The 9,920-nt window shown below is 38.1% G+C and overlaps 1 long non-coding RNA gene across 1 annotated transcript; it reads left to right on the top strand.

Annotated features, from left to right (window-relative positions):
- Nucleotides 1-4,925: 4,925 nt before the first annotated feature.
- Nucleotides 4,926-9,467, top strand: LOC309859253. Its single transcript, XR_014308641.1, has 2 exons — nt 4,926-9,038; nt 9,256-9,467. It is a non-coding gene; the product is annotated as an uncharacterized lncRNA (long non-coding RNA).
- Nucleotides 9,468-9,920: the final 453 nt, after the last annotated feature.

Raw genomic sequence — 9,920 nt, 5'->3', positions numbered from 1 at the left:
ATGTGTTGCACCAGAATAACCAGCATTTCCTTTCTTTGATCAACTATATAGAAACGTGGCCTGACAGATCATAGTTTGAGGTTTGGTAGCAAAATAGCAGAGAGTAGTTAAAAGGTTTAAAGAACACACTGTGCTGCAGACACTAAACAGTATGCTGTAGGCGCCTGTCTTACTTGCTTTTTTAAACACTGGAAAGGTATAGAAATTCTTAGGTGTGGTACCGAAGAGAAGGAAGAGAGAGTATAGCACATGATGGAATTAAAAAAAAAAAACCAAAAAACCCCCCAAAATACAAGGCCCAATAGAATGGTGGAACTGAACAAAGTAAAATCCTATGGGAATAAGTAACCTACTTAAGTGGACCCCATCTCCCCGCAAAAAACAAATGGAACAAAACCAAAAACAACCCTACGTAGATATAAGAAAAGTCAGTGATGTACCTTTTACTGATCAAAATCACGGGGCGTGGCTGAGAAAGTGGATTAAATCTTGAGCTTATTAAAAGTATCATCTAAACTACTGTTTTCCAAACTTGTTCTTTATTTAGAGCTATTTAGAACTTTATTTAGAACAAGTTCTAAATAGCAAATCCCTTCTCCTAATGTAATTTTATGCAGAATTTATAGGAGATATATATATATATATATATATATATATATATATATGATATATATATATTTAAAGATCTTATTTATTTATTTGACAGAGATCGCAAGTAGGCAGAGAGGGAGGCAGAGAAAGAGGAAGAAGCAGGCTCTCTGCTGAGCAGAGAGCCCCATGCGGGGCTCGACCCCAGGACCCTGGGATCATGACCGGAGGCAAAGGCAGAGGCTTTAATCCACTGAACCACCCAGGCGCCCCTATATGAGATATATTTAAGTGTGCCCTCAAGTACATCCAAGAAATTCCTAGAGCTCTGAGAAAGAGCCTAAAAACTCCTGACCTAAACCAGAGAGCAAATTCTGTTCTGTTTCGTAGATCAAACTATTTGTAGTAAGATCGGTTTTGATGACCACACTTTGAGGCATCTTGACCCTACAAAAGAATGAAATTACTTTAAAATGTATTCTGTGGGGGCGCCTAGTAGCTTAGTAGGTCAAGCATCCAGCTCTTGTTTTTTGCTCAGGTCATGAGCTTGGGATGCTGAGATTGAGACCTGTGTCAGGCTCCTTACTCAGTGTTTTCCCTCTGCCCCTCCCCCAACTTGTGCTCTCTCTCTAAAGTAAATCTTTAAAAAAAGAAATAAAGAAAATGTATCATGTAAAAAACCAGCAAGGGAGATATCTTCTTGAAACAAACAAAAACATGTTTTCAAAACATCTGGAAATATCTGGAGAAGAGACCAAAACTTATTCCATGTATCTCCAGAAGGTAGAATCGGGGAAAAAGAGCTAGAAAGTGTATGATTAGTTTCCCAGAGCTGCTGTAGCAAAATACCACAAACTGAATGGCTTAAAACAACAGACATTTATTCTCTCACAGTTCTGGAGCACGAAGTCCAAGATCAGGTATCAGCAGGATCATGCTCTCCAGAGGCTCCAGGGACAAATCCTTCCTTGCCTCTTTCAGCTCCTGGAGGTTCCCGGCAATCCCTGGTGTTCCTTGGCTTGTAGGTGCATTACAGCATTGTTACGTGGCATTCTCCCCTCAAAGTGCCTGTGTCTCTGTGTCTTCTCCAATTTGCAGGACATCACTCATATTGAATTAGGGTCCACCCTCCTCCAGGATGACCTCACCTTACCTAATCACATCTTCGATGATTCCATTCCCAAATATGGTCACATTCGGAGATACTGGGAGTTAGGACTTCAGCATTATCTTTTAAGGGGACACTCTTTAATCCAGGTCAGATAGTATGTAAGGAGACTTCAGTCTGAAAGAAATAACTTTCTAATAAGATTTATTCAAAAGTGCAGTAATTTTCTGAGTTAATTCCCATCAGTGAACGTAGTCAGGGGTGATCACTTCAAAGAGGTTAAGAAATAACTAATTCATTGGTTAGGTTATTAGCCTAGAAAATATTAAATTCCTTTTTAGCTGTAGGTCAACAGGCAATAAGCTCATGACCTAAGTAAAATTACATCACTGTTTCATTAGCATTGCCACATAAAAACTTCAGCTTACATCTCCACTCATTGACTATATAAGCTACTGTACTTGGTGCTATGAGGAAGTACAAACACATCTCCTCCCCCAGATCTGCCCCTCACCTGGTGTTTTGGTGAAAGTCATCAGCCTCCTCTCAGTTGTCCAAGCCAGAAATACGGGGTTCATGTTAAGTATAAGCATATTGACTTAGAGCCTAGATTCTGGAGTCAGTCAGATTCAGACTTCAATTCCTGCTCCATCACTTCTAAGCTGTCATCTTGGGCAAACTGATGATGGTTGAGCCGTCCATTTTCTTATACTCGACTTCAGGCCATTGCCATCCTTTGTCTTTATTGCTTAAATCTTCCTAATTCTAATTGAGGTATAATGTTCAGTAAACTACTAATGCTTACGTGTGGAATTTAATGTTTTGACATACATACACACCTGTGAAACCAGGATAATCAAGTATCCATCACCTCCAAATGGTTTTTCCCACCACCCCACATCTCCAGGCAGACACTTCTCTTGATTTTTGTCACTATACGTAAATTTGCATTTTCTAGAATTTTAAATAAAAATATAGTATACTTTTTGTGTGGGCATTTTCACTCAGCATAATATAAATTTATCAATGTTCTATCCCTTTTTTATTGCTGAGTAGTATTCTGATGTACGGATATCCCACTTTGGCTACCCATTCACATACTGATGGTCATTTGGAATGTTTCCAGTTTGGATATTTTGCGAACTTGATACAAACCCTTCTGTACAAGTATTTGTGTGGAGTGAAATGGCTGATTTGTATAGTAGGTATATGTTTAATGTGGGGCTTGAACTTATGATGCTGAGATCAATGCCTGAGCTTAGATCAAGAGTCGGACACTTAAGTGACTGAGGCACCTAGGGGCCCTATGTTTAACTTCTTAAAAAGCTACCAGAGGGGCGCCTGGGTGGCTCAGTGGGTTAAAGCCTCTGCCTTCGGCTCGGGTCATGATCCCAGGGTCCTTGGATCGAGTCCCGCATCGGGCTCTCTGCTCAGCGGGGAGCCTGCTTCCTCCCTCTCTCTCTGCCTGTCTCTCTGCCTACTTGTGATCTCTGTCTGTCAAATAAATAAAATCTTAAAAAAAAAAAAAAAAAAGCTACCAGATAGTTTTTCAAAGTGGTTATACAATTTCACATTGCCATCAGTAGTGTAGAAAACTTCCCATTACTCCACATCCTTGCCAAAACTTGGTAAGGTCAGTGTAGTGTGCAGTGGTTATCTTATACTTTTAATCTGTTGTCCCCTAATAACAAATGATACTCAGCAGCTTTTCATCTATTTACTTGCCATCTCTGTATTTGCTTCAGGTTAGTTCAAGTAAAAAAATTCACAAACAATTTAAAATTGGGCTTTTTGCTTCATGTTATTATATCCTAAGAGCTTTTTAAAAATCTAACTACAAGTCTGGGGCACCTGGGTGTCCCAGTGGGTTAAGCCACTGTCTTTGGCTCAGGTCATGGTCTCAGGGTCCTGGGATCAAGCCCCATATTGGGCTCTGCTTGGCAGAGAGCCTGCTTCCCCCTCTGTCTCTGCCTGCCTCTCTGCCTACTTGTGATCTGTCAAATAAATAAATAAAATCCTTAAAAAAAAAAATCTAAATACAAATCTTTATCATATATATATTTTGCAACTATACTGTTTTGCTGTTTCAATTTGTCCTTTGAAAACCTAAATTTTAAATCTTATTGAGTCCAATTTATCAATCGGTTTTAGTAATTTGGTTCATCGCTAAGAAATCTTTGCCAAATCCAAGATCTCAAAGCTTCTGTCTACCTGAAGAAGTTTCAGTTTTACTCTTTGAGTGTATGATTCATTTTGGGCTAAGTTTTGTATAGATTTTTATTTTTATTTTTTTACAAATAGCTTTTCAAATGTTCTAGTACCATTTGTTGAATAGACTATTCTTCCCCCCTACAAGGACCTTGTTAAAAACCAATTTCTAGACTCTCCTTTCTGCTCCACTGATACGTCTATCTTTATGCCAATACTTTATAATAAATTCAAGTCGTCATCATTTGTCTGGTACTGATAATGGTCTCTTATTTTTAACTGTCCAGTTTTCTGATCCTTCAAGTTCACTCTCCAGGAGTACAGCCAAGGTATGTGTCTTAAGTGCAAATCTGAACTCATCAGTCCCTGTCAACCATGAGATAAAATCAAAACTCCACTAATATGGTCTTTCAAATTCTAGCTTTAGTTTCATCTTCCATTTTATTTTTACCATTCCCTCATCCAAATGCAATGCTCCAAACACTGCTCTCTCTCACCCTGGGTACCTCCTGTGCGTTTTATCTCGGATGCCCTCATTTTCATTCTCCCAACTTTGCTTAGCAAATGCCCACCACTTCCCCTGGGAATTCTCACCTGAACTTAAGACAGCGTTGGCTGTCCTCGCCTTGATGTTCATTCAACACTCTGATTAGCCTATCACACCAACTGGCACACTATTTTAATTAACCATTTGTCTTCCCTACCAGATCATAAGCTCCTTGAGAAACAGCAGGCACTCAGTATTTGCTTTAAAGATGAACAAGACGGGGCACCTGGGTGGCTCAGTGGGTTAAAGCCTCTGCCTTCAGCTCAGGTCATGATCCCAGGGTCCTGGGATCCAGCCCGTATCAGGCTCTCTGCTCAACGGGGAGCCTGCTTCCCCCTCTCTTTGCCTGCCTCTCTGCCTACTTGTGATCTCTGTCAAATAAATAAAATCTTAAAAAAAAAAAAAAGATGAACAAGACAGTTCCTTATTCTTTAAAAGTTTGCAACAGGATATGGTATGCAGAGCAGTAAACTGTATCAGATCCTGTCACTCCCCTCCACCTCCATACCTCCAGTGCTTTCTAGGTCTATTGTTCCATAATGTCTTGTTTCCTAGAAGGAATAACCCTGATCCCAGCGTCCTGGGACAGAGCCACACATCCAGCTCTTTGCTCAGCAGGAGCCTGCTTCTCCCTCTCCCTCTGCCTGCTGCTTTCCCTACTTGTGCTCTGTCAAATAAAATCTTTGGGGTGGGGAGGTGGAGGAAGGGATGACCTTTGTGTATTGGTCACTGTATTAAAATAAATCATTTTTAAGTATAGTAAGTGGAGGAAGCTATTCTCTTCCTAGGTCTTCAAACTTTCATCTACTCCTTGCCTCCTGAGGACACTGCCAGAGACGTCACCTCAATCCAAGTTCAAAATCTGACATTCCCTGAACCATTCCAAGATGAACATCTCAACAGGATTGTTTCCTCAGGGGCCCTTTACTCTGGGGATGGAACTCTGCTGGTTTCTGGGTTTCAACTAGTTCTGATGGGTGGGATGTTGGTATAGTGGCTCAGACTCCTGGTTTTATTTTCCGGGCAACATTCCCTGCCATACTGCCACTGACACAGTGGCTCAGCTTTATTATCTCCTAGAATTGATAAAGGAATGCTCTAAGGATGAAAGGAACAGAGTACTAGAGCCTCCACTGTTTACTGGAAACTGAAAGACCAATTTCTAACTTACCCTCACTCACAAAGTTCTACACATCATTTGGCCTTTGGCTGCTGCTCCCCCACTGGCTTACTCTGAATGAGCCACAACTTCAACTAGTTCGGCATTCATACAGGCATATCCTGTCCCAGAGCTTCTGTATTTGGGGTCATTGGACTTGCCAAGAACTTACCCACAAGGTTTATAATTTTCAAGTCATTACAGTTCTTGCAGTCAACTCACTTCTGTGATTACCAAAAACTGCTATTTGCTGTACCTTGTAGTGCTCATCACTTTTGATGCTGCATTATTTTTCTTTCTTATCCTGCCTATAACACAGGCCCTTTGAAGATAATGTGCTTTCTTTTATCTGTCATCATTTTTAGCATAAAAGTACTAAGTATTTGCTCAATGCCTGTTTTTAAGCTTAGTATTAGGTTTACCTTTATAATCTCTGGTCTCCACAAATATATCTAACTTAAACCAATTATATTTTTAATTTGTAAATAATTCCTCAGGTACAGCAAAATATATGAAAACTTTTTTTAATAAAATAAAATCAAACCAGTTACAAATGGTTAATGATTTACTTCAAAGTAGTTATTTTCAAACTCTCTGCAGTAGTAAGGATAGGGTGTTCTGCTTTGACACTTCACACAGATTGGTTTAGATCTATGTTTCAAAATTGCTAGCACCTGAGTAAGTTTCTTGGGAAAAGTTAGTATAAAAATACAAGTACAATCAAATTAATTTAACAAACATTTATTAAAAGTTTATAGGATAGGTACTGTATACTACATGCTGAGGACACAAGCACCATTGAGACATTGTCCCTTTTATTAAAGAATCCAGGATAGAAAACTGGTAAGGAGTGGGAAGGGAAGAAGGACAAAGATACCCTGTAACTACATTTGAACTAGACTTTTCAGGTAGAAAGAGAGATGATGAACATTCCAGGAACATGGAAGAACATTAGCCAAGTACAGGTAGCCTTGTTTTGCTATTACTTATATGGAACAAGGTGTGTGGATGGCTGAAGAGCAGCCTGGGAACACCAGGATAACGGCAATGGCACTGGAGGGAAGGGAGAAATTTTAGATATATATTTTTTAAAGACAGGCTCAATAGAGATTAATGATGGAAAAGTGTCAGAGAGGACTAGTGATAATTCTTCATCTGGATAACTAGGTTGGATAGAAATGCCATCGTGACAGGAAAGAAGAGAAATATGTATTTGGGGTGTGGGGGGGAGAAACATAAAAAACTTTAATATTAAGTTGGATACCTTTTCTGCAGGATATAGCCATCCTTATTACGTTCTTGCCTGATGAGTTTTATCTACCCACAGTAGGTCCTTGAAGGCCAAGTACCTATATGAGAAGATAATTTCTACCTTAGTTTCTTATTTCAACTTTCATTATTAAAACATTTCCACACTCCACTGAATTAGAAAGAGCACACAGGTCTCCCACTTATATATTTTGCCTTAAGCAAACATTAAAAAGAAATCTCATAAGCAATTTAAAATATTTATTGACAGGAATTCCCAGGACAGATATAGAACCACTGTGGCCTTGGTCCATATTACCCAAGCACAGAAAACCCTGAGTTGCAGCACTGGACTTCAATTCAGTTCAAGTGTAATTCTGCCATATGTTAGAGTGAAAAGTACTAAGGAATACAGGGATTTCAACAGAATCACTTATTCACAGTGGCTTAAACCTTCTATGAGAGGTAGAAATTATTTTAAGGATTATAATAAAGGGAGAAAGTGTCACCAAAGTCCAAATGCAAAGGAAGCTGGACCTTACATTTATCTAACCAGCTACTCATCTAATGCAGAACGAGCATGCTGAGATAAGGTAGTTTTATGATAGCACAGCTGCCCCAGTGAGGAGTAAGGTGCTCCTGGGCATGCACATGCCCCGTGAATAGAAAACCTAGAAATCAGCAGAGAATATTAAATTTCTTCCTGCTATGAATAACAGAGATGCAGAGAGATAGCCCTTCTTCTGCTTATCTCCTTTTCTCTTCTCATAGCTTCCGGAGTCACTCATCTAAGTAAGTTATTTGATCTGTGTGGATATTCAGGAAAACATCCCAAAGTTCTCTACAGTATATCCTTAGGAACCATACAACCTAAAGCTCAGCAACATCAGACTCATGGTAACTCTAAGCAAGTGCCTGAGTCTCAAGTTCCACCTTTTCTGAAAACACCCACCTTTTACTCAGGATTTCATTAATTAAAGCATGAAGAACCACTAAGACATAGTAGGCTACACTACTAAGTAAACATTATCTGTTAAAATACATAAGTGCTTTAGTGACTATCTTCATTTTGTTGCACTTATCTTTGGAAATGGGCATTTTACTGTTTCCACAATCCTTTGTAGATCACAGTCCTTTGTAAAGAGAAACTAGTACATAAGTAAATTTTTACATTATAAACTACAAAGAGATTTAATATCTATTCAATTTAATATTCAAGTCTACATAAAATAAATCAATGACAACTGCTTTATTATTAAAAGTTACTGAATTCCATAAAGCACACAATGTAATTTATATTCAACTAACAAAAGTTTGATACATGTATTTAAAAATATATAATATATAGATTTGTCTTAACATTTATATTCTATTCAAAAAGCAGTAGCTTTACATATTTTACAACTTGAATTATAAAATATATATACATCCACCCTATTCAAACCCTCAAGCATGAGCTTCCATTCCTATTAATAAAATGCACAATCGTATTTCTGAATATTGAGAGAAAAATGGTACCAACTAAAAACAACAAACCCATTTTAACTTGAACATTGACTTAATTCTTGGCTATAGATAACTGATATATTAATATTTTCAAATAATTATTTTACCCCGAGCCTGATAATCAATATTTATATAAATAATCTGTGGTTAACTATGAAGAGACTTGATTTTCACGGTTTCTATCAACCACATTCCTTACTCAACTTGTTTCCACTTTAAAATTAGAGAGGTGGGATTATGCAATCTTTCCATTAACTGCTAAATTTGACAAGTGATATCACAACTAATAAGCCAAAGCCCAGAACCATGCTTTGCCATTGAGAAAGCAGCTTAGAATGACTGCAGAAGCAAACTTTTCACAAAACCCTGATGATGTATGCATCAAGAAACTGTTCTCTTTTTCACTGTCAACTGCACTCAACTTGCTCAATTAGTTCTTTACGCATGTTTAAAATATACCAGCTTCTATTCAGGCATTCCTTCCACATATTCAAAATGTCTTCAGATATTACAACGTTTTATAAAAAAATTTTCATAAAAAAAGACATTCATGTAACCATTCTGGAGATTCATCCCTAAATGTAAGTCCCAATACCATTTGAGAATTAAAATCCAATAAACACCTCAATTACAGGACCATAGTCAGGAGCAGAACTTCAACTTTAAGAATAAAGGTCTAGGGGCACCTGGGTGGCTCAGTGGGTTGAGCCTCTGTCTTCAGCTCAGGTCATGATCTCAGGGTCCTGGGATCGAGCCCCACATCAGGATCTCTGCTCAGCAGGGAGCCTGCTTCCTCCTCTCTCTCTCTACCTGCTTCTCTGCCTACTTGTGATCTCTGTCTGTCAAATAAATAAATAAAATCTTAAAAAAAAAAAAAAAAAAAGAATAAAGGTCTAAGTCTGAAGTACATGTTTAGACTCCAAAGGCCTCTAATGATAATGATGCATACAAGCCTGTCTTTAATACACAGTTCATGCTGAGAAAACAAAAGTCTCCCACAAATTATTAAAAAATCTCAAAATGGCTTAGAAACTTAAATGGACAAACAATTTTACCAAAACAAATAATTTAATTCATTTGGGAAATAATTAGGCTTTGGGACAGTCACCATCCAAAAAGTAAACCAAACGCCCTCAATATTAGTATTTAGGAACTAAATTACTAGTTAACAGCTCATTTATTAAGCAATTATTCAACAAATTTAGCCACATACTGATGAACTGAAATAAGGTATCAGAAATTCTATGTATTTTATTTGTAGGAAGGAATCTTTTTAAAGAAAAAATTCTGATGTAATTTCACTAATCTTCCTCTTTTGGATTCCCTAACTTCAAGAAAAGGAAAGGGCAAGAAAGGGAGGAAGACAGGAAGAGAGGTAAGGAAGGAGAGGGGAAAACTTAGGGAAACTGCTGAAGACTTGACATACTGGACATCTCTGAAGAGAAAGGAAGAAAGAAAAATGAAAGAGATAAAAACAAACAAAAGACTGCAAAGAGGATTAGGGCCAAGGGGTGCAGACTAAGAAACACCTTCACAGATCTTAATCATGCAAAGGC

This window comes from Mustela nivalis, assembly GCF_964662115.1.
Source record: "Mustela nivalis genome assembly, chromosome: 2".
In the NCBI taxonomy this organism is placed as follows: domain Eukaryota; kingdom Metazoa; phylum Chordata; class Mammalia; order Carnivora; family Mustelidae; genus Mustela; species Mustela nivalis.
The sequence above is the reverse complement of the archived record's forward strand: the minus strand, read 5'-3'. Positions and strand labels throughout refer to the sequence as shown.